Source organism: Neoarius graeffei, chromosome 25 (genome assembly GCF_027579695.1).
Source record: "Neoarius graeffei isolate fNeoGra1 chromosome 25, fNeoGra1.pri, whole genome shotgun sequence".
Lineage (NCBI taxonomy): Eukaryota > Metazoa > Chordata > Actinopteri > Siluriformes > Ariidae > Neoarius > Neoarius graeffei.
In genome coordinates, this window is record NC_083593.1 from 19,544,406 (window position 1) to 19,569,239 (window position 24,834).

At 41.6% G+C, this 24,834-nt stretch overlaps 1 protein-coding gene across 1 annotated transcript in view; it reads right to left on the reverse strand.

Moving 5' to 3' along the window:
- LOC132873642 (protocadherin-16-like) overlaps positions 1–24,834 on the reverse strand; it is a 232,031-nt gene that overhangs the window by 54,413 nt on the left and 152,784 nt on the right. The window lies entirely within an intron of this gene.

The following is a 24,834-nucleotide window of genomic DNA, read 5'->3' on the forward strand; positions in this document are numbered from 1 at the left end:
AGTTTGTTAAAGAAACTGTTAACATTGCTTATCATATTAAAGGCCAGCGCGCAACTGTTTTTTTTTTTTTTTTCTCCGCTGGCCCACACTGAACCACCGGCCCACTGGGAAAACTCCCGCTACTCCCGATGGCCAGTCCGTGTGTGGTTCCGCCATCATTTACAAATCGTAAGAAACACAGTTTAATACGAAAAATACTGAAAACTTGAAATGAAAAATCAGAATATTTCATCGTTTCCGCCATTTTGGCCCGCACTGAATCTTGTAACATGCGGACTGAATAAATCGCGAATTCTGATTGGTCGAAAATTGCCAAACACCCTGCGTTGTAGTTTCCTCTTTCTTGGCGGGAGAACCGCATTTTTTTTGCTGACTCACTCTTCTGGATCAAGATGAATCCCAACAAACGCCCCAAATTGAATGTGACAAAAACTGATTCGTTTTTCCACAAAAAGACAGAAAAGGTATGTGTGATACATTGATTAACAAGGGGGGTTCATTGGGGTATGGTAAAATAGAATACTGTTGGGTTTTTTTTTTTTTTATTAAATACTGTAACTAGATCAAAAGATTATATACAATTCATTGTTGTTTATTTTCTTTTCACTTTTGTTACCAAATCAAACACCATACATACATCTGATACATTCAGGAGTGAAACTGAAAAAAATACAAAGTAAAAATATGCAATATTTCTGATCAAAAATTACACGCCATTTCACCCTGAAAATGTCCTAGAATGCAGGAAATGAAGTCTAAATTTCAAAAATTTTCTGGGGGGGCATGCCCCCAGACCCCCCTAGAGGGACTTCGGGCCTGCAGCGCTCGTCTTCGCACCTGCGGCGCTTATCAGGATTATATAAAATATTATTTTTGACTGGTAAATTTATTTTTCTGCCTAATACCCTACTGGCCACTTTATTCGGAACACCCATCCACCTGCTGTTTTATTCAGTTCTCTAATCAGCCAATTGCTTGGCAGCAGTAAAATGCCTCAAATCATGCAGATACAAATCAAGAGCTTCGGTTAATGCTCAGTTCAAATATCAGAATGGGAAAATTGTGATCTCAAAGTGTGACTTTCACTGTGGCATGGGTGTTGGTTTGAGCCAGATGGACTGGTTTGAGTGTTTCAGAAACGGCTGATCTCCTGGGGTTTTCACACACAACAGTCTCTAGAGTTTACACAGAATGGTGCGAGAAACAAAAAACACTGAGTGAGTGACAGTTCTGTGGGTGGAAACGCCTTGTTGATAAGAGAGGTCAGATTGGTTCAAGCTGCCAGGAAGGATATAGCAACTCATAGCAACTCTTTACAACCATGGTGAGCAGAGAAGCATCTCAGCATGCAACAGTAGAAGACCAGATTGGGTTCCAATCTTGTCAGCCAAGAACAGGAATCTTAGAATCAAGAACAAGTTCCTATTAAAGTGGCCGGTGAGTGTAGGGATACATAATCCATATGTACTGATGTTACACAAATCAGAATACCATTTTCTTTACTTGTTGCCTTGCCTTCGTTCAGTTTGAGCACTCAGACAGCATCACAATCATGCATTCACTTTACAAACAACTTAAAAGATGAAATGCAACCGATAAATACACAGATGACAGCTTGATGAGGACCAGTAAGGTCCATTAAGTGATCTGTAAAAAAACGACAGGACAGGTGTCTTGATTTTTTTTTTTGCCTTACAGGAGGCACAGTAAGATTTTTAAAACAGGGAATATTGTTTTGCCATGGAATGACTTTTATCTGTCCACCAGCTGGGAGAAAGGAAGCCTGAGTTTACAGCTCAGGTCAGGTCAAATGCATCTGCCTTCCAGATATTTCCTTATAACACCGAACTCTGCAAAAGAGATTTGTTTCTTTTCCGATATTTCTCAGTGTCAGCTTATTCCAGTTCAAGTTTGGCGAGTTAAGGTCAGCCAAACTGCAAGATGACAAATTTCTGTTGACTGGGCTTAGCTGGTCTCAAACCAACAAGTTAAAAATTCAGCTGTTGATCGAATTTATTTCAAGCATCACCTGATGGCTACACATCACCAAACCATGGCAAGGCACCAGATATCAGGTGCTATCCAGAAGCTTCTCAAATGGAAAAGTCATGACCTCTTAGCTTCTCTTTCTGGCCTCTGTTCCTGATGGGCTCAGTAAACAGAATTACACTGGTGGTCCAGTGGTCCAAGAAAGCTCTCATTCATCATTTTGATATATGCATGTAGCCTCAAAAGCCTATAACCCCACAAAAATTCCCTTCAAAACATTAGGAGGAAAAGATTTCTGATTCTATAAGCTCAGTTTCTCAACCATTTTTTTTTATATGTTTGGCTTTAAAAAGCAACTCTATAACTTTGCTTCATGTCATTTTCACCAGCAGTAAAAGTCTTTTCTATAAGATCTTGAGACAGGAATCTGTCCAAAAAAGACCCAGTGATTTGTTTCTGAGCCAGCGCAGAGGTGAGGCAGATCGTTCTTATGATACCACTATGGATTTCCTCACCAACACCAGTATTTATCTAGATTAAACTTTCTCGAATAGTCAAGAGACTGGCTGACCAGCAAGTGGTTCAAGTGTTGGTCATGAAGTATAGGTCTGTGCACTGTGTATAGAGCAGAAACAGCGGCTCTCTTTTCCAGTGTACAGTGTCTTGCAAAAGTATTCATCCCCCTGGGCGTTTGTCCTATTTTGTTCCTTTGCAAGCTGGAATTAAAATGGATTTTGGGGGGGTTAGCACCATTTGATTTACACAACTCCACTTTAAAGGTGCAAATTTTTATTTTTTTTATTGTGACGCAAACAATAATTAAAGATGAAAAACAGAAATCTGGAGTGTGCATAGGTATTCACCCCCTTTCGTATGAAACCCCTAAATAAGAGCTGGTCCAACCAATTCACTTCATAAGTCACATAATTAGTTGATTAAGATCCACCTGTGTGCGATCAAAGTGTCACATGATCTGTCACATGATGTCTGTATAAATCAACCTGTTCTGGAAGGACCCTGACTCTGCAACACTACTAAGCAAGCAACATGAAAACCAAGGAGCCTCCAAACAGGTCAGAGACAAAGTTGTGGAGAAGTATAGATCAGGGTTGGGTTATAAAAAATATCCCAAACTTTGAATATCCCAGGGAGCACCATTAAATCCATTCTAGCAAAATGGAAAGAATATGTCACCACTACAAACCTGACAAGAGAAGGCCGCCCACCAAAACTCACAGACTGGGCAAGGAGGGCATTCATCAGAGATGAAACTAAAACACCAAAGATAACACTGAAGGAGCTACAAAGATCCACAGAGGAGATGGGAGTATCTGTCCAAAGGACCACTTTAAGCTGTACACTCCACAGAGTGGGGTTTTATGGAAGAGTGGCCAGAAAAAAAAAAGCCACTGCTTAAGAAAACATGTTTGGAGTTTGCCCAACAGCATGTGGCAGATTTCCCAAACACATGAAAGAAGATTCTCTGGTCAGATGGGACTAAAATTGATATTTTTGGCCATCATGGGAAATGCCACATGTGGCGCAAACCCAATACCCTGAGAACACCATTCCTACAGTGAAGCATGGTGGTGGCAGCATCATGCTGTGGGGATGTTTTTCATCTGCAGGGACAGGAACGCTGGTCAGGACTGAAGGAAAGATGGATGGCACTAAATACAGGGCAATTCTGGAGGAAAACCTGTTTGAGTCAAGCCAGAGGTTTGAGACTGGGATGAAGGTTCAGGTTCCAGCAGGACAATGACCATAAACATACTGCTAAAGCTACACTGGAGTGGTTTAAAGGGAAACATTTAAATGTCTTGGAATGGCCTAATCAAAGCCCAGACCTCAATCTAATTGAGAATCTGTGGCATAACTTGGAGATTGCTGTACACCAACGCAACCCATCTAACTTGAAGGAGTTGGAGCAGTTTTGCCTTGAGGAATGGGCAAAAATCCCAGTGGCTAAATGTGCTAAGCTAATAGAGACATACCCCAAGAGACTTGTACCGTAGCTGTAATTGCAGCAAAAGGTGGCGCTACAAAGTATTGATTTTGAGTGAATACCTATGCACACTTCAGATTTCTGTATTTTTTCCATCTTAATTATTGTTTGTGTCACAATAAAACAACATTTTTCACCTTTAAAGTTGTAGGCATTTTGTGTAAATCAAATGGTGCTACCCCCCAAATTGATTTTAATTCCATCTTGTAATGCAACACAAGAGGACAAACATGAAGGAGGATGAATACTTTTGTAAGACACTGTATCAATTTTACACCTGTTACACTGAGAACCAATGCTATAAACTTGCATGGCTAATTTGGATATAGATGTAGATAAATGATTTGTATGTTTAAGTAAAACTGTGAAACCTTCAACACATTCTGAATGGAAAGAAAAGACTGTGGTACGAACTGATGGCTTCACCATGCTCACCAGGTGGTAAATGGTTATGAGCACAATTTATTAAAAGCAACCAACTTTCAACAGCCATGGACCATTGAAAACCTTCTTTCTCAGCACAAACAAGACTACCATCACGGATTGTTATCCCAGCTGCAGATATCTTCACCATTACCACTTCGCCATATTTCCTGAAAAGATTACTTTGAATGTAACATCTTTTGGGTTGATCTGTTATCTTTTAGCTGTCAGGATTCCTGGAATATTGACGTCATTTGGGATGTTCAGGCATCTGTGATATTAATTTGGGACACTGCACTGACCTTAGAGTCAGTTGTCCACACAGAAAAGTCCAGTGAGATCCAGCTTGTCAAAGGATGATCTCAGAATTGTTTCTATAGACACCAGAATATCTGGATATTATCTTAAAGATGGCTGAGATCATACCTGATACAGAATCAGCACCACTTGGGAAGAAGGAGGAAATTAATAAAAGGGGACAAAGTGAGAAAAATATTTTAAAATGAATGAGTCAAGGAGAAAGTAAACACAAGAATGTTTGTGTCTAAAAACGATTCAGGAATTCACTCAAGACTTCACTGGATGGCTCTATCTTTTTTTTCTTGAAAAAAAGTTTCCACCTAGATTCCTACAGTATATCCCTTTGTCCTTGTGGTCTTGTGGGACAGCTTGTAAAGGTTTAAGGTGCTAGATGGAACCTTTTTCTCGAAGAGTGTATTGAGGATTGAAGGGGTTATAATTTGGTCAGGTGTGGAGGTAATGGGGCATAACGGCCAACGCTGAGAAAGCTTGGGTTTCAGTCAGTGGTGTATTTGAGGTCATAACTGAGAGCCACTTGGGGTGCAAATGATAAAAAGAATTAAAGCCGCAAGCGGCCTCGACGGGCCCTCGCGCCAGCGGCCAAGGGGGGCGGGGGCATGCGTCCCCGCGAAATACCTTCCACAGCTTCTTCGGCAAGAGACATTACTCCCGCAATGGCGACAAAGAACAGAATTGGACACATGGCAACGATAGGGTCTCGCACTGTACGGTGCTCGGGCCCTAATAATAATAGCGCCCTAATAAGGGTCTTGTAAAGAGTTTGCTTGCCAAGTTTGACAAATCAGAAGCTGCAATATCATTTCTGCCATAACCAGCACCCCCAGGGGCGAAAGTGCACAAAATTAGGCGTACATGTCAGGTGAGCTATGAAGAGTTTGCGTATGAAGTTTGATGACAATTGAGTAAATAGAAGATGAGATATAGATTTTTGAAGAATAAAATTTTTGGTTTTTCCCATGTCAGTAGGTGGCGCTATGCTGTACATGAGCGATTATGAGTTGGAAAAATAAGTGTCTACAACAGCAACGCACTATCACAAGGTAGTGGTGTGAAGGAAAAGCATTATGGAATTATTTACCAAAAACCCGTTTTGGAGCAATTGCGTCGGCCAAAAACAGCGCCCCCCATGGACGAAAATTCCCAAAATGTGGTATACATGACATGGGAGGTAGTAAGAGGGTGGCCGTGAAGTTTGACCAAATTTGAGGAAAGACTGGAATTTTTGCCCAAAAATAGCGCCCCCAGTGGCGAAATATCACAGAAAGTGGGTAACATGTCAGAAGCCCAATGAGTGAGCTGCGTGTGAAGTATGAGCAGTTTTGAGCAAGTAGAAGATTTGTTATGAATTTTTAAGCATGTAAAATGTTGCATTGAAAATTGATTGACGTATAACTTCTGAACGGTTTATGCTACGTGAAACCTATTTAGTAACTTTTGTCAGCCATGTCTGTAGATGATGTGTATCAATTTTGGTGACATTCCTATGAACGGTCTAGGAGGAGTTGCGCCGTCTTCGTGGCCATGCATTTCACACAAAAGTGAAATTACCTCACTTCCTGTTGGGCGTGGCTAATGCATTGGCATTACATTTTTGTCCGGCTTAGTGAGATATATATGCGTACCAAATGGCATGCCACTACTACAAACTACATGGCAACCAGGCACCTTAATGCGGGAGGCCAAAATCACAACGAGTTAGGGGGCGCTATAGAGGCCCTGAGGCCCGCCTGGATCTGGGCTTCTGGTTCTCAGTAGCGGTGGCAGTCTAAGAAAAAGGAGCCAAATTTCGTGCGTTGTCGACCATGGCAAGCGCCCCAATAAGGGTCTTGTAAAGAGTTTGCTTGGCAAGTTTGACAAATCAGAAGCTGCAATATCATTTTTGCCATAACCAGCACCCCCAGGGGCGAAAGTGCACAAAATTTGGCGTAGACGTCAGGTGAGCTATGAAGAGTTTGCGTATGAAGTTTGATGACAATTGAGTAAATAGAAGATGAGATATAGATTTTTGAAGAATAAATTTTTTGGTTTTTCCCATGTCAGTAGGTGGCGCTATGCTGTACATGAGCGATTATGAGTTGGAAAAATAAGTGTCTACAACAGCAACGTACTATCACAAGGTAGTGGTGTGAAGGAAAAGCATTATGGAATTATTTACCAAAAACCCGTTTTGGAGCAATTGCGTCGGCCAAAAACAGCGCCCCCCATGGACGAAAATTTCCAAAACGTGGTATACATGACATGGGAGGTAGTAAGAGGGTGGCCGTGAAGTTTGACCAAATTTGAGGAAAGATTGGAATTTTTGCCCAAAAATAGCGCCCCCAGTGGCGAAATATCACAGAAATTGGGTAACATGTCAGAAGCCCAATGAGTGATTTGCGTGTGAAGTATGAGCAGTTTTGAGCAATCAGAAGATTTGTTATGAATTTTTAAGCATGTAAAATTTTGCATCGAAAATTGATTGACGTAAAACTTCTGAACGGTTTATCCTACGTGAAACGTATTTAGTAACTTTTGTCAGCCATGTCTGTAGATGAAGTGTATCAATTTTGGTGACATTCCTATGAACGGTCTAGGAGGAGTTGCGCCGTCTTCGTGGCCATGCATTTCGCACAAAAGTGAAATTACCTCACTTCCTGTTGGGCGTGGCTAATGCATTGGCATTACATTTTTGTCCGGCTTAGTGAGATACATATGCGTACCAAATGGCATGCCAGTACTACAAACTACAAGGCACCCAGGCACCTTAATGCGGGAGGCCAAAATCACAACGACTTAGGGGGCGCTATAGAGGCCCTGAGCCCCGGCCAAGTTTGGGCTTCTGGTTCTGAGTAGCGGTGGCAATTCTCGGAACTGGTGCCAAATTTCGTGCGTTTTCGGCCATGGCAAGCGCCCCGAAAATGGCCCAACAGCGGAGAAAAATAAAGAAGAAGAAGAAGACGGAAGAAGAAGAAGAAGAAGACGGAAGAATAATAATAGTGAACTCTTACAAGAACAATAGGGCCTTCGCCCTATAGGGCTCGGGCCCTAATTATTGGGTGTCAGTGTTGAGTTGGGACACTTTGGCGGATGCATGCAGACATCCTCAGCTGCAAAGAGACTGGCCTGAGTCTGATGGGGGGAGTGGATGACGACATCAATTCTCCATGCTCTGTATGAGCTCATAGAGGGAAACATAAAATCCTGAGATAAGCACGAACACACCTGCTGTTGCAGAAAAGAAAAAAAATCCTACATATACAAAGTTTTTATGAAAACTCTAAGATTAATCAAATGAAAGGCAATTTAAGGATGTGGTATGATAAACAGATGCTGGTTAAAAAAAAAAGACCTGGAGTGCCACCACTCACCACCAATGAGTGTATACATTGACCAGAATGAAGTGGAGGTGGTGGACAACTTCACATACCTTGGGAGCTTGGGAGCGCCATTACCAGCAAGGGAAACATGGATAAAGAACTGGACTATAGAGTTAGAAAAGCCTCAGCCACATTCAACCAGCTTGGCAAGATCTGGAGAAGTAAGAAACTCTCACTCAAAACTAAGATGCAATTCTACAACAGCAATGTGTTATCTACCCTCTTGTATGGCTGTGAGACTTGGCACCTGAAGATCAGTCAAGAAAAGAAACTGGATGCCTTTGACAGCAAGTGTATCCGAAAAATCCTGGGCATCAGATGGAGCAACTTCATCACAAATTTAGAAGTCAGATCTTGGACCAACCAACAGCCAGTGATCACAATCATCTGTAAACAATGACTGAGCTAGCTGGGACATGTTGTTAGACTCCTGCCAACAAGACTTGCCAACCAAGTCCTACAATGGAATCCCCAGGGACAACGTCAGAGGGGACGTCCAAATCAAACTGGCACCAAACAATTGACAGGGACTTACAACTAGTTGGTAGAGGATGGAAAAACGCAATAACACTGTCTGTGGATTGAAAGTGCTGGACAAGCGTGACTGCCTCATGCGTCATAAGATGCGGGAGCATCTAAGTCTAAGTAAGTAAGAAGTGTATCCGAAAAATCCTGGGCATCAGATGGAGCGACTTCATCACAAATGAGGAAATCAGATCTTGGACCAACCAACAGCCAGTGTCCACAATCATATGTAAACAATGACTGAGCTGGCTGGGACATGTTGTTAGACTCCTGCCAACAAGACTTGCCAACCAAGTCCTACGATGGAATCCCCAGGGACAACGTCAGAGGGGACGTCCAAATCGAACTGGCACCAAACAATTGACAGGGACTTACAACTAGTTGGTAGAGGATGGAAAAATGCAATAACACTGTTTGTGGATCGAAAGTGCTGGACAAACGTGACTGCCTCATGCGTCGCAAGAAGTGGGAGCATTTAAGTCTCAGTAAGTAAGAAGTGCTGCAGAATTCTGCAAATTTAAACTCATTCACAGACAGCATGCATGTTATCATGAGTACTACCATGAATTGATGGAAATGAAACAGTCAAGACTCAACAGCCTAGCTCCAGTCTCAGTCAATTGCAACAAGTGATGAGACAGAGCTTCTCTCATTAACGCTCTTTCAGTTTCCCACTCATCATTCAATCATCGATGAAACATGCTCATTTGATTGGAGAGAAAACAAGAGACTGACTCCAGGAAAAATGTGTCACACACTCAGCCACTCAAATATAAAATCAACACTGTGGAGTATTATTCACTTCCAGCACTGTTAAAACATCTGACGCATCGGGTGCAGAATAGAGATATTCTCTTTAGGGCATTAAATTACACTCTAAAAATGCTGAGACAGACGTAACCCCATTTGAGTCAATTCTGTAAATCAGTGCTTGGTCAATAACAGAACACACTGTGGATTGATTTAACCAGATGCTGCTAAGTCATCCCAAAATTGGTTCATTGTGACCTAGCTACAAATAATTTTCCCCCTTAGTGTATACAATTAAAATGCAACACTTAAAAACAAACAAACAAACAAATAAATAAATAAATGTCTATCACCTAAATAGCATAAAACAGATAATCCAATGCAATTTACTTAATAAACAAACTACTATGTAAAGAACAAGACAATAAATAAATTTCTCTCAGTCAATAATCTCTAGAGAGTCCTTTAGTAGACAGCTTGGTCCTGACCCGAGGAAGCATTTGATAGTTAACATCTCATCTCATCTCATTATCTCTAGCCGCTTTATCCTGTTCTACAGGGTCGCAGGCAAGCTGGAGCCTATCCCAGCTGACTACGAGTGAAAGGCGGGGTACACCCTGGACAAGTCGCCAGGTCATCGCAGGGCTATAGTTAACATTCGCTATAAATATTATAATCATCTCTGACCCCACAGAAGTGTTAGCAGTGAGCTTGTGTATGTCCATTATGGTTTAATTTTATTATTTTAATTGCTAAAAGTATCATCACCTTTGCATTTTGCTGGCTATAGCTAACTGCCCAAATTATGGCTTGTTATCATGTACAAATAGAAGTAACAAGTAGAAACAAAAAACTGGACTGTTATGGGGGAAGCCATGGCCTGTTATGGCTGTCTGTCGATATTCGACGATAATGAGGTCCTGCTCTTCGTTGTCTTCTTTGCCTTCCCAGGGGAGGGAAGAAGAAAGAGACAGATGAAGATAGGGGAGGACATAGCCTGCACAAAGGATTTGTTGTTGATAGTGGTGATGAGGGTGTGCAGTCCTCATCTGCACTGCTTTGCTCCACGCTGGGGATCCAAGTGGCAAGCAAGGGAGCAGGATGGCCAGGGCTGACGGGGGGGGCTGCACCTCCAATGATGGTTTACAGCAGGATGGGGGTATGTGTCTGCGTTGGCCACAGGACTCGCCAGAGCATTTGGACCACCTGGCTTTCAGCCTGTGTTCACCCTTCCATCAGTGATTCCAGGAATCACCCCCTTGCGGGTGTTGAGGTTGCAGGACTCCGAATTCGGAAGGGCGCCATGGCCTAATGGTTAGAGAAGCAGCTTTGGGACCAAAAGATTGCCGGTTCAATATTCTGGACCAGCTTTGAGCAAGGCACCTAACCCTCAACTGCTTCCCAGTTTGCTCTGGGTATGATGTATGTCACTCTGGATATGAGCATCTGCTAAATACCATTAATGTAATGTAATGGCAAGAAATCCTTTAAGCAGCTGTAACCCAAACTTTAACATAATATGAAATAATCCTCTACAATGGCCGAACCCAGTGACTAAGTAATTACCTCTGCCAATTGTGTTGGATGAGGTTATGTTTTCGCCTTTGTTTGTTTCTTTGTCTGTCTTGTCCCAATGCAACTCAAAATAGTGAACAGATTTTAATGAAATTTTGATGAAAGGTGAACCGTGGGCCAAAGAACAATTGATTAGGTTTTGATGTAAATCCGCATATGTATGCAGAGCCAGGATTTATTTGTTTGTCTGTTCCCAATGTTACTCAAAAAGTACTGAATGGCTTTGGATGAAATTTGGTGGACAGCTTTAGTAGTATCCTAGGTTCAAGTCATTTGATTTTGATAATATGTAGTTTGACGGAGGTATGCACGGGTATGGAGATGTGTCCTTCTAGTTTAATAAGTGTAAGTATAGGGTAAAAACAGCATTGTAAATAACCTGAAAGTCTACTTCGTCTCATATTACAGAGTTACAGATAAGGTGGTTTGAAACACTGCTTTGAAAGTAGAGCAGTAATTCTGTCTGGATGAAGGCATACTCCTACCACTGAGACCCATTTATTCCTGAGGTCACACTCTCTGCAATCACTTCCAGGGAAACACAAATACCACTGTATACCATAACTCAACTCTTTCTTAAGCAATATGTCTCTCATGAGATGTTGAGCAGGGCCCATACATATTAAACACTATGGTACGAGTCACGACTCATACCCTGATTTTATTACTCACATAGAACTGATTACCACTATGTGATCCGGTAAGAGCTGACTTACAGTACCAGGCTTCCATTCTACACTCTCAGAAATACATTTCTTATTAGCTTTAGTGTAATTATTCAGAAGTTGTTACTGAAAATGATGTAATATTAATGACTAAACCAGGGGTTTTCAAAGTGTGGGAGAGTCAGCCCCCCCTCGGAGAGCAAATAAACAACAGCGCCCCCCCTTACAATTTTTGTTGTTGCTATACTTAATGTTCCATTCGTATTTTTAAAAAAAATGGTTGTTGTACACATTATTTTTTTCTTTTTCACATTTTAAACATCTGTGCTTTTTAAAACATCTTGTTTTACACATTTTAAACATCCCATAGCATCGTTAGCTAGCATCTCTTGGCAGACAACACACTGTGGCAGTGGAGCATCTTCAGATCCAGTCCATGAAAATCCAAACTTTAAATAATCGTGGTCATACTTCCTTCTTTTTCCAGTCCCCCAGGATTCCGCGGGCCTTTTTTGTGATTGTTGTGGGCTAAAATGTCTGATGTTGCGGGGGGTTTTCCAAAAAATTGCGATGAAAGTTGCAGTGTTTTTTAGGTTTTTGTTGCGATTACATTGCGGGAGGAAGTGAAAGTTGCGAGAAATTGTTGCGATTTTCTCTTTTTGTGATTAAAATTGAGTGATATGTTAAATATTAAGTTATTACTGAAAAACTATTGATTAAAAAAACAAAGAGAAATGGTCCTATAAACAACTTTACCAATATAAAAGATTACCAGGACTACAAAAATGCAGAAAAATAGACTTTACTTATCCAAATGCACCTGTTGGTTCAAAAGTTAAAGTGCAGAGAACCTCACAGCACAACATGAAGTTACCTTAAAATATAATATAAATGCCTCAGCTTTCATGTAAGAAAAAAAAAACTATTAATACTAGTACTGTGTGCAGGCAGTCTCTCCTGAAGACTAAATTAAACAATAATTATAAACTAATAAAATAAATGGCTCAGGCTTCATAGAAGAAAAAAACAATTTGAACAGAATCTCACAGTATGATGCTGAAGCTGCCTAAACAATGGAAAATAAAATACCATTTTGGCAAAAATGTTGGCATCCATTAACTTCTTGTATTAAGTAAAAAAAAAAATAAAGTGCACACAGTCCTTCACTGTAAACATAACACACTTCAGTGTTGCCAGATACTGCTGACGTTTTCCAGTCCAAAATATGTTCAAAACCCGCCAAAATGCACTTGAAATCATCCAATCTGGCAACACTGCGCGCATGCTGCTTCTCTTGAACACACGGAAGTAAGCCGGAAGGTAGTTTGTCGACGTCACCTCAAGACGACGCCAACGATTGGTCAAATTTGCGGGAAAGTTGCGGTGATTGGATATAATTGCAACACCGCCCTGAATTCGCGGGGATTGGTTGAATTTGCGCTGAAGTTGCAAATCGCAACATCCTGGAGGCTCTGTTTTTTTGCTTGGCCCAGACTTTGTCTCCTCACTCACTGTAGCTTTAGGCACTAAAAACCATAGACAGCTAAAAACCGATCCATTTTGTCTCTCATGTTGCGCCCCCCCCCCGAAGAACTCTGGCGCCCCCCGGGGGGGGGGGGGGGGGGGGGGGGGGGGCGTGCCCCACACTTTGAAAAGCCCTGGACTAAACAGTAAATCAGGGGTTGGGGGGGAGGGGGTGTTAAAATCCAGTGCTATCTAACTTGCAAGTGAGTGATTTTATGGTTTTTGTCTCTTGAACTGAATGTGTTTAACTACCAGTGTGACTTCCTAAATTCCATAACAGTCGTTTAGCTGACAAGACCTTATAACCAGTCATGTGAAAATTATACAGTCACAAACTCAGTGAAATGGCCAGAAGCCTCCCCGGGTTTCTGTCATTTGTAAGTGTTGTAAATGGTTTGTTATTACATTGCTTGTAGTGCGTAACATGTGGTCTAAATTATTAATCCTTGGGTTCATCTCTTGATAGCATCTAAAGTCAAGAGGCTGAAGATAAAATGTGTCTGTACTTTCAATAAGAGGCTTTTCTCTGGTTAAACATTGAGGTATTGGTTTCAGACACACAGCACACATGCATACACACACATTATGTTTGTCCATTAAGTCGCAGTAGAAATGTACAAACAGATTCTCTGAGATGGATTTGCAAACATGTCCACAGAACAGCAGTCTGACTCACCCTACATAGCTCATAAGGGTTAAACAGGCAAAAGCTTATTTCAGTTCAAAGTGAATATTACATGACCTTAATATTGGAGGGTTTTTTTTTTTTGGGGGGGGGGGGGGGGGGGGGGTCATAATCATAGGTTTGCTTTTACATAGATTTCCTTCTGAAATGTGAATGTGTATTTTTTTTTTCCATGATGCTGTCAGCACAAGCACCCCAAAGGTCAGATAATTTCAGTACCCCAGTCCTATGAAAATGGGGTTTTATACATCAGTAAGGCTTTTTGACTCTTCTGGTGATCATGGCAATCTCTTCCCTGCCATCACGAAACTTGAAATACAACATAACCTGACTAAATCATCCAATCACATTACTCATGTAGGCAGCACTGAGAGCGGTTGGGATCCACACCTGCACACCTGATGCAGACCATACCATGGTTCGAACCCCAGACATCTGTTTTCAAGAGGACCAGGGATGGATTCTGTGGACAGATCTCAAGCTTGGAAACAGTGTCCAAATGTTAGTAATCTCTCAGGGTAAATGGCCCCAAGTTGAAAATAATGACCTAAAGAATTAAGAGGACTTAAGAGGATTGTTTATTCCAATGATATCATTTAAAACAATGCCAGCACATTTCAGAAGTAAGGGTCGAGGAGTGCATTAAGTCAAGATGGTCTCATCTATTTTAACAAATTCTAACAGCATTTATAGGCACTTAAACCCCTTAAGTTCACAGTTGTGCGAATGGTGCAGCGAACTGAGGACATATTTTATAGATATACAGAATATCGCAAAATATAGATGTAAAGACAACAAAGAAAAGATGAGGTCCAAGACCTACAAACGGAAGTGCAATTTGAGAAAATGGATACTAAACCATTTACAGTGTCTTGCAAAAGTATTCATCTCCCTTCGTGTTTGTCCTGTTTTGTCGCATTACAAGCAGGGATTAAAATGGATTTTTGATTTACACAACATGCCTAACACTTTAAAGGTGCTGATTGTTTTTTTTTAATTGTGACACAAACAACAATTAAGATGAAAAAAAAAAACAGAAATCTGGAGTGTGCATAGGTATTCAACCCCCCCCCCCCAAAAAAAAAAAAAAATCAAAATACTTTGTAGAGCTACCTTTTGCTGCAATTACAGCTACAAGTCTTTTGGGTTATGTTTCTATTAGCTTAGCACATCTAGCCACTGGGATTTTTGCCCATTCCTCAAGGCAAAACTGCCCCAACTCCTTCAAGTTAGATGGGTTGCGTTGGTGTACAGCAATCTTCAAGTTATGCCACAGATTCTCAATTGGATTGAGGTCTGGCTTGACTAGGCCATTCCAAGACATTTAAATGTTTCCCTTTAAACCACTCCAGTGTAGCTTTAGCAGTATGTTTAGGGTCATTGTCCTGCTGGAATGTGAACCTTCATCCCAGTCTCAAACCTCTGGCTGACTCAAACAGGTTTTCCTCCAGAATTGCCCTGTATTTAGTGCCATCCATCTTTCCTTCAGTCCTCACCAGCTTTCCTGTCCCTGCAGATGAAAAATATCCCCACAGCATGATGCTGCCACCACCATGCTTCACTGTAGGAATGGTGTTCTCAGGGTGTTGGGTTTGCGCCACACATGGCATTTTCCATGATGGCCAAAAAGATAAATCTTAGGCTCATTTGACAAGAGAATCTTCTTCCATGTGTTTGGGGAGTCTGCCACATGCTGTTGGGCAAACTCCAAACGTCTTTTCTTAAGCAATGGCTTTTACTGGCCACTCTTCCATAAAGCCCCGCTCTGTGCGGCTTAAAGTGGTCCTATGGACAGATACTCCCATCTCCACTGTGGATCTTTGCAGCTCCTTCAGTGTTATCTTTGGGGTCTTTGTTGCATCTCTGATTAATGCCGTCCTTGCCTGGTCTGTGAGTTTTGGTGGGCGGCCTTCTCTTGTCAGGTTTGTAGTGGGGCCATATTCTTTCCATTTTGTTATAATGGATTTAATGGTGCTCCGTGGGATATTCAAAGTTTGTAATCCAACCGTGATCTATATTTCTCCACAACTTTGTCTCTGACCTGTTTGGAGTGCTCCTTGGTTTTCATGTTGCTTGCTTAGTCGTGTTGCAGAGTCAGGGTCCTTCCAGAACAGGTTGATTTATACAGACATCATGTGACACTTTGATTGTACACAGGTGGATCTTAATCAACTAATTATGTGACTTATGAAGTGAATTGGTTGGACCAGCTCTTATTTAGGGGTTTCATACGAAAGGGGGTGAATACCTATGCACACTCCAGATTTCTGTTTTTTCATCTTAATTATTGTTTGTGTCACAATAAAACAACAATTTGGACCTTTAAAGTGGTAGGCATGTGTCCGAAAATCCAGTCATACTGGAGGGAGGTGGCTACCGAGATAAATAAAATATTAATTTAATATTAATATTAATTTAGACTTCTCTTTTCTTACCTTATATCTAGGTAAAATACCAGAAACAGTTCTATAGAAGGATAAATACCTATTGAAGATACTTTTGGCAAGTAGTAGGAAAGCTATAACCAGAAAATGGTTGCAACTTGATCCTCCAACATTGGACCAGTGGTGCGGGATCATTAAAGAAATTTACTGTATGGAGAGACTTACCTTTGTTTTAAGACTTCAGTTGGAGAAATGTACAGAATGCTGGGAAAAATGGATTGTGTATGCACCTTGAAAAGTATGACATTATACCATGATGTACATGTAAAGTAATATTTTGTTTTTAATTGTAACACCCATGATGATTTCATGTTCTTTGTATAAGCAAATAAATAAATAAAAGTAAAAAAAAATAAATAAAGTGGTAGGCATGTTGTGTAAATCAAATGGTGCTAACCCTCCAAAATCCATTTTAATTCCAGCTTGTAATGCGACAAAACAGGACAAACACCAAGGGGGATGAATACTTTTGCAAGACACTGTGAGCAATAAACAATTAAAAAGCCCGACTTAAGATTTAAAACATTTCCTTTTCATGGTTAGTCCTTCGTGAGCTGAGTTGAAACTGCAATTTTCATTTTCATACAATCATCTCCAAGTCAAGAACATTAAAGTGACTTCATCTTATATCTCTCTGCTGAAGTCTCATGCCATGTACACACGTAGCCGGATATTTTTAAAACCGAACATTTTCCCCCCCTCCGTTTATAAAAATGTTTTATCCACACCACCTCGTCTTCGAAAAAAATCCCTTCCACACATAACCGAACATCTGTGTTTTCAATCACATTCATAAGCATTCCAAACCTGTAGATGGCATTATTTCCCCAAATCCTACCCCCTAATCACATCGCCTGTGCTCTTGGAGCAGTAGTTGGGCTTCTAAAATTAAACATGTAAATAGCACCTGCACAATAATTAACGCTTTCAAGGCACTACTCCGATCCATTACTCTTTAGCTAGCCGCACACTACGCCGATTTTCAGCGTACCGAGCCAACTGAAGTCGCGAGTCAGGCGTAAAGACTAGTTTTCGATGGTACCGACTCATCTCACAGCCGATTCGAAAAACTAATCGGGAGCCAGACTGATCGGCGAGAGTCGCTAGCAATAGCCAATCATATCTTTCGCATATAACACGTGACATCATTAAACACAATTTCCAGCGCGAGAAATACGTGTTGGTAGCACCTAATGCAGGTATATACTGTAATTCCATAGACTGAAGCTTTATCCATAGACACAGTGGGCTGAAAGCCACTCTGCTCAAGTTGTGTGGCTGAATTCCAAATCGCTTTAACTCCCCTATATAAGTGCACTATTTAAGGTTGGGAATAATAGCTCATGCAGCCTAGATAGTGCGCTACATATTCCATGTTGTGTCATTTGTAATTCAGCCTGTAGCATCTTCAAGTGTTGGATTTAACAGTAACTATATCCAATAGCCAATCACAAAGCTATTAAGTTGTCACGTGTCGCTTCAATCGCGACTGCACTCATCAACAGTCGGGGGATATGTGCGTGCCCTGTCGGGAGTCGGCTCTGAAATGGGTCGGTTCGGTACCGCGTGGATCGCCGTGGTGTGCGGCTAGCTTAAGTCCATGCTTAATCTGGCTTCTGCAGTAAACAAAGGTCGCACGTTTGACGTCAGGGCAGATTTGTTGTCATTTTTTTGGCGCAGATTGTGACGTTCTAAAACGCAAAACTCCGGTTATCTCTGTCTACACGAAAAGGCATACACGGAGTTTTCAAAAATCTTCACTTTGCCCGGAGTTTTTTTAAATATTCGTTTTTGATGTGTTTTCATGTGGATGACAGGCCAAAACGTAGAAAAATATCTTCGATTTAGCAGATACCCGGCTACGTGTGGACGGGGTCTCAGATTATCAATATTGTGATGTGAGAAATTAAAAAGAAACAAATAAACAAACAAACAACAACAACAACAACAAAAAAGCCAGCATTCACTTTGTCCACATTAGCCTATGCTCCAATATGTAAGTACTAATTATTGATCTGAGTCATGTCAGTGATGAAACATTTAATTTTCTTTATTGCATTTCCGGAGCAAACCAGCACCAACCAGGAGAGACTCATAAACTGTATTAACTGAACACTCTGAGGTCTTCGGTATTGATCTGAACAGACAAATTATGATACAATCAACTAATAGGTGTAGCCCCCAGTGGGGCACTATGATTAATGCAAAGCATGCACTCTGTGAACAGTGTGCATAAAAGGGGGCTGGTGGTAAGAATCCTTAAAAAACACGTTGTATGACATGACATTCTCCCAGGACACAGTTCAAAGGGAAGTGTCACTTCCAGACACAGGATATGCGCATGCCATTTTGGCTACATTTTAGTCATTTCTGCTTGTATTGAATCCTGTGATTTATAACAAACTTAATCATTTTCAGCACATGATATGACATCATGTGTCAAGAGCAAGCTATCGCAAATGCTGAAGGAATGTGCCTATTAAAAAAAAACACTAACAAATGGCACTACTACAGTTAGACTGATGCAGTACAAAACAAATGACAATTTGCATTATGATTTGTAAAGTGACTAATTTAAAGAGAGTAAAGAAAAACAAATGCATCTTATCATATAAAACAGTGTTTCTCAACCACTGGGCCGTGGCTCATTAGTGGGCCGTGAAGCACCATCTAGTGGGCTGCAATTTTTTTTTTTTTTCCCAAGTTGAAGCAAATTTTTCTAGGAGTAGGGTACAATTGCTGGGTTGTATCTGACATCACATCTGCCTCATTAAGCTATGGTCACACTACAGCTCGCAATGCTTTGCGATGGGTTATCGATGAAAATGAGGCATTTTGGTGGTGATGTATGGTGATGTACACGTGAGCTAAAAGTTGGTCACACAGCAGGTGGACACTTGACTGTCACGCCTTTGCACACGAGTCTTGTGCAGCTCAAGCGGCCGCGCGCGTTCACGGAGATTATTGTGCACGCTCTTGGGATCTAATCGTTATGGGAAACACCTGATACTAATTTGAGTGCAATCAGCACGCACAGATACAGACGCTGTTTTCACAGAGGCTTTACGAAGTATTATCATTATCACCGTCACGTTTTGTTTCTAGCCATGTTTCTAACGCTTTTTAAATACTCTGCTTTATGATTCTGCTTTCTGTTTTGCTTTCGTTTTTGTAAATATCATGCCTGCTAATAAACACTCTTCCTGCACTTAGATCCGTCTACCGCTGTCTATCTTATAGTGTCCTGATCCCCAGATCTTTAACCCAGCCCCATATAAAAAGTTGTACGCCTCCGTGCTCTTCCAGCTTTTCATCTAGAACGATGTCTGCAGCACCAGGTAGTTTGAGATGTCAAGGAACTCAACAGATGGATCATTTTCCAAATCATAGCAAAAATCCTTCTTTGTTAGCATGTAAGGATCTATCACTTCGAGTGCTTTCTATATCCACTTCTTTTGAGTGGACTTCTTGGTTTTAATAACTTGCTTGTTTGCTGTACACAAACATGGCAATAAGTTCTTGCGTTAATGGACCAGACTCCACTTTTGGATCATTAATCCCTTTTGGCTGAGAATGCCCTGCATGCATGGTTTGGCTTCTGGCACATCCATACAGTTTTAAATACAATACCTACAATTAAAAACAATTGGTTTTTATTGCATTTATTTAATTCCTGGGCTCCCATCTGTAACAGGGAGTGATGTTGCGTTCCATTAATGCACTTTGCAATACATTATTAGTTTCTAATAGAATAGATGAGCCAAAATAATTGGGGATCTTTTTTAATGGGCCCCGACTCATTACAAGTATGAACAGGTGGGCCTTAAAGTAGAAAAGATTGAGAACCCGTGGTATAAAATATGGTACCATTTTAAATATGTATTATAGTATTATAGAATTTTTTGGGATACTTCATCCTTCAAATATAACACATTTACTGTAATAAGTCAAAAGGAGGTCTTATGATGGAAATTAGCTTTAAAATGGATTATTACATGACATTACATGGCATTTAGCAGACGCTCTTATCCAGAGCGATGTGCAACGAGTGCAAAATTCAGGTACACAAAGTGCTGAACTTCTAGACAAGAACGTTCTTGTACCAACTGAACAAGTGACAGAATAATACTTCGTGTAATATACTGTTGAGGTACCAACACTAAAACAGCCAAGGAAGCAAATCAACCATACAAAGTACAACTAAATAGAGAACTCAAAAGGCCAAACACAACATGGGTTGGTCTAGACTGATACGCAGTTACACACTGGGCAGGGAAGAGGCAGCCTGAAGAGGTGAGTCTTCAGTCTGCGTTTGAAGGTGATGAGGGAGTCGGCAGTTCTGACCTCAGTGGGAAAATCATTCCACCAACGGGGAACCAAAACAGACAGCAGTCTTGTGGAGACGAGGAGGGACCAGGTGACCAGTTGTAGTGAAGCATAGGGATCTGACTGGCGTGTAGGGGAAGATCAGTCTCTGGAGGTATGCTGGCCCTAACCCCTTGGTAAACAATGGTAATAAGGAACATGTGTCAATGTGCTTAGATTCAATGATAAATCATATATAGCCATATTGTATTTATAAGGCCTTATTTTAATGGTCATGGACCATGGTAAGCAAGATGTCATGGTATAGCAAGATTCATTCATCCATCCATCCTCTATATCACTTAGCACCCAGAAAAAGCCCACACAAGCACGAGGAGAACATGCAAACTCCACATACAAGGGTCCCAGTTGAACCCAGAACCTTCTTGCTGTGAGGCGACAGTTCTAACCACTGTACCACTACATAACAAGATTCATCTCATCTCATCTCATTATCTTTAGCCGCTTTATCCTGTTCTACAGGGTCGCAGGCAAGCTGGAGCCTATCCCAGCTAACTACGGGCGAAAGGTGGGGTACACCCTGGACAAGTCGCCAGGTCATCACAGGGCTGACACATAGACACAACCATTCACACTCACATTTACACCTACGGTCAATTTAGAGTCACCAGTTAACCTAACCTGCATGTCTTTGGACTGTGGGGGAAACCGGAGCACCCGGAGGAAACCCACGCGGACACGGGGAGAACATGCAAACTCCGCACAGAAAGGCCCTCGCCGGCCGCTGGGCTCAAACCCAGGACCTTCTTGCTGTGAGGCGACAGCGCTAACCACTACACCACCATGCCGTCCCATAACAAGATTGACTGACAGAGATTTTTAGAAATTCTTCACTCAAGACACTCAAGCAGGCTGAAAGTTGTTTCATTACTTGCAGAGTAACAGTTACTGGTAATCAATTTCATTTGCCTCAGAGAAAAAAACATCACTAAAATGGAGAGTGAAAGACTAGAGACATTTAATGCAAACTGATTAAAAGAAACAGATCTCAATTGGGGGGCGGCATGGTGGTGTAGTGGTTAGCGCTGTCGCCTCACAGCAAGAAGGTCCTGGGTTCGAGCCCCGGGGCCGGCGAGGGCCTTTCTGTGTGGAGTTTGCATGTTCTCCCCGTGTCCGCGTGGGTTTCCTCCGGGTGCTCCGGTTTCCCCCACAGTCCAAAGACATGCAGGTTAGGTTAACTGGTGACTCTAAATTGACCGTAGGTGTGAATGTGAGTGTGAATGGTTGTCTGTGTCTATGTGTCAGCCCTGCGATGACCTGGCGACTTGTCCAGGGTGTACCCCGCCTTTCGCCCGTAGTCAGCTGGGATAGGCTCCAGCTTGCCTGCGACCCTGTAGAAGGATAAAGTGGCTAGAGATAATGAGATGAGATGAGATGAGATCTCAATTGGCATGTGTCCCAGCTAAGGCAGTGTATCCACTGGTTTAAAAAAGTGCAGTTTGTAGCAAGATTGAATTATTTCTTCTGTAGGAAATTGAACCTTAAAGAAGATTTACAGACTGCATTGTGTGTACACTATTAGGAGGTGCCTTTTAGTGCTTCTTCTATAAAGTAAATATTCAGAGAGGATGTTTGTCTTTCCCAAAGCTTTCGTAAAAATGCCATAGGACTCTTTTTTATTTGATGGGCTTGTGGGATTTGTTGCTTGTGTCAGTAAAAATCAGCGCCACATTTTGTGTTCTTTGAAGTGAAGTCAAGAGCGACAGTACCAAGTTGAGGAAAAAAAACGCATCATGTATGCAGAATGCTAAGGAGTATGTGCATTAATGATAACATTGTCTGAACCATCAGCATTTGAGGTTTAAATGTGCATGTGTGTAGTTTATGTTCACTGTGCTAAGCAATTACTAATGGTTGCATGTTTGCTATCTATACATAATAGTACTGGCAGATTGTAATATCAATATTTAGGCACTGCGTAAAAGCAGAGCTCCTGATGAATGTATGAGTAAAATATTTGCAAGGGCACAAAATCAACCGGGTGGCACGGTGGTGTGGTGGCTAGCACTGTCGCCTCACAGCAAGAAGGTCCGGGTTCGAGCCCCGTGGCCGACGAGGGCCTTTCTGTGCGGAGTTTGCATGTTCTCCCTGTGTCCGTGTGGGTTTCCTCCAGGTGCTCCGGTTTCCCCCACAGCCCAAAGACATGCAGGTTAAGTTAACTGGTGACTCTAAATTGACCGTGAGTGTGAATGGTTGTCTGTGTCTGTGTGTCAGCCCTGTGATGACCTGGCGACTTGTCCAGGGTGTACCCCGCCTTTCGCCCGTAGTCAGCTGGGATAGGCTCCAGCTTGCCTGCGACCCTGTAGAACAGGATAAAGCGGCTAGAGATAATGAGATGAGACAAAATCAACCTCAATTAAAAAAAAATATGCATATGTACCATCGAATTGTGCTGTGTCGTGTATGTCACATCAATAAACTGCTGTATTGTCTTGTGGCAGTGATACCAATAATGAGATACACATCCCAGTTATGAATAAATATTAATTCCTTTCTTTGACATCGCATGCCATGCGCCAGAAACAACACCGCAACATTTATTATGGTATGACTCTGCTGGGAGCCTGCTGGACAGCAGTGAACCCATGCTTTTGCTTTACATCATTACTATATAGTTATGATCAAATCTCAAACTTGATGTCAAACAGTTGTCTGGTTACATCTCTCATGTCTATGCACTTTGGCACACGTGCAACACCATTAAGACTAATTACCATGCACCTGTTCCTGATTAAAAGGCAATCACAGCGCAGACATATAAGGACTCTCAATAATACACAGACTTTGCGAAGTGTACGCTCTGTACCCTGCGTCTAACGTTACCAAGCCTTGTATTTTATATCGCTTTTCTGGTTTTGACCCTGTTTGTGTTTTTGTACTGTGAGTATAGTATTACCTCTGATATCCTGTCTGTGCCTCACTCGACCACTGCCTGTTTTTCGACTCTGCCTTTGTCTACGTTTTGGATCTGTTTGCTAGCGTGCTTTCAATAAAACTCTTCCTGCAATTGCATGCATCTATCGCCCTTACATGACAGAAAATGTCAACTGTCCAACAAGCTAGTGGACTAATAAAACTGTTTTAACTAGTTTTATGTGAAGCTGTTGTAAATATTTACTATTAAATGTGTTAGTAAATAATCCCATGTTATTATTTAAAAAGCAAATTAAACATAAGTGATGGATAAAAACCCATCTGTCTTATGTAAATCCATCCATCCATTATCTGTAGCCACTTATCCTGTTCTACAGGGTCGCAGGCAAGCTGGAGCATATCCCAGCTGACTATGGGCGAGAGTCGGGGTACACCCTGGACAAGTCGCCAGGTTATTGCAGGGCTGAGACAGAAACAAACAACCATTCACACTCACATCTACAGTCAATTTAGAGCCACCAATTAACCTAACCTGCATGTCTCTGGACTGTGGGGGAAACTGGAGCACCCGGAGGAAACCCACGCAGACACGGGGAGAACATGCAAACTCCACGCAGAAAGGCCCCCGCCGGCCGCTGGGCTCAAACCCAGGACCTTCTTGCTGTGAGGCGGCAGTGCTAACCACTACACCACCATGCCGCCCTGTCTTATGTAAATAAAGATAAAAATTTTGTTGTCCAATGGTCAAGTGTGTATGATCTATGTTGCCTTGCACTTATGGTCGGGTTCCCTGTGGTGGTACACATGCATCCTTCATACATATATCGTATGGTTGTGTAAGCCATCAAAAATCAGGTCGATGCATTACCATATTCTTTTAAGTATGGAGCTCCAGTATAAAACTGCTAAAATGTCACATGTCTGGCAAAATAAAAGTAATAAAACTGTATCCCATTTTAAGCCTTCTGTCTGGCTTAAGCATCTGTGGGTTTACAGTACTGCTCCTTTCTTGCTACTCACAGAAAATACTCAGTAGTGGGTACAGGGAAGCAGCGGTGCTATATGATTGCTGGGATTGAGTCTTGGGGCCAGTCCATTTAATTACATGCTAATTAATGTCTTGTATAGGCAGTTCAACAAACAACCCTGCACTGATTTGCCAATGCACAGAAATGACATGAAAACTGCTAGATGCCATACATTAACTGGTCTATACACAAAATATACAGGATAAACTGTCATAATGCTTAACATTATAATACAACCCTCTTGAATTTGTGATTCTGATTGGAAAGAAGATGTTGATTAAAGG